The following is a 1,071-nucleotide window of genomic DNA, read 5'->3' on the forward strand; positions in this document are numbered from 1 at the left end:
ATCCTCGCAAAAAAAAAAAAAAAACATACTACAATCATTCTTTTTTTTGTATAATAATTATACAAAAATGATCACCCCTCCAACATCTGGAGCAAGATGCATCGTATTGCAAGATTAGTCAAAAATAATCACAATTAGATATTTTCCTCCTATTGTGCAGCCCTAAGTAGAAGTTCTAGGATTGTGAAAGCTCAACTTAATTAATGAACCCTTTCTATGTGAGCTGAGCTCAAGTGGCGACACGCATTTTTTCCCATCAAGAATCCCTAAACTGTGAGGTGCCAAAAAGAAATCAACTTACCTATCTCTCTTGTTTTTCAAAAAAGAATAATCAAGAATATCTTTTATTGATGTATAGATTTTCTTTGGTCCATTTTTAATTTTCTCTGCTTTTATTAACAGAGGTAGCATGGGGTGTTTCTAACCACCACACTCTGGGGGGAATTGTGATCAAGGCAAATTACCAACCGGGTAAAGTGGGACCGGGGGGGACTCACCATCTGACTATCAAGTTTGTGATCCTTTGAGGATTAGCTGATTTGTTTGGTAATATTGTCTGCACCAAAGAAGCACAACACCAGGTGACATCTGCATTATTAGGTAATACAAGGGCACCTCTGAGTTACATTTGACATATAAACGCTTTACTGTTTCCGACTTTTTTTGTGCTTAAATGGTGGTTATTCCTAAATAATTGTGCTTTATCAAGTCAACACACTTATTGTACTTACTAAATAATATATACAGAATGCAGAGAAAGACTGTTTTTTTTAATCAATTTACAAACTTCATAGTGTGCGGACAAAAGAAAAATCGAAATCACATTAATATTGTGTGTTACTACCCTTTGCCGTCAAACCAATATCAATTCTTATTGGTACACTTGCAAAATGTCGGGTAACGTTGAGGATCGTAGACGTAGTGGTCGGCCAAGGAAACTTAGTGCAGCAGATGAAACACACATCAAGCTTAGTTCCCTTTGAAATTGGAAGATGTCCAGCGGTGGTAACTGTATTGTTGTTTTCAGTTGTTGAAATTTATTTTTCTATATCGATGTCTTGTAATAATGTC

General features: G+C 35.8%; 1 protein-coding gene across 1 annotated transcript in view; it reads right to left on the reverse strand.

The window, feature by feature from the left end:
- Positions 1 to 1,071, reverse strand: part of tbc1d14 (TBC1 domain family, member 14) — a 55,923-nt gene that overhangs the window by 50,428 nt on the left and 4,424 nt on the right. The window lies entirely within an intron of this gene.

The sequence above is a fragment of the Etheostoma spectabile genome, chromosome 19, assembly GCF_008692095.1.
Source record: "Etheostoma spectabile isolate EspeVRDwgs_2016 chromosome 19, UIUC_Espe_1.0, whole genome shotgun sequence".
Lineage (NCBI taxonomy): Eukaryota > Metazoa > Chordata > Actinopteri > Perciformes > Percidae > Etheostoma > Etheostoma spectabile.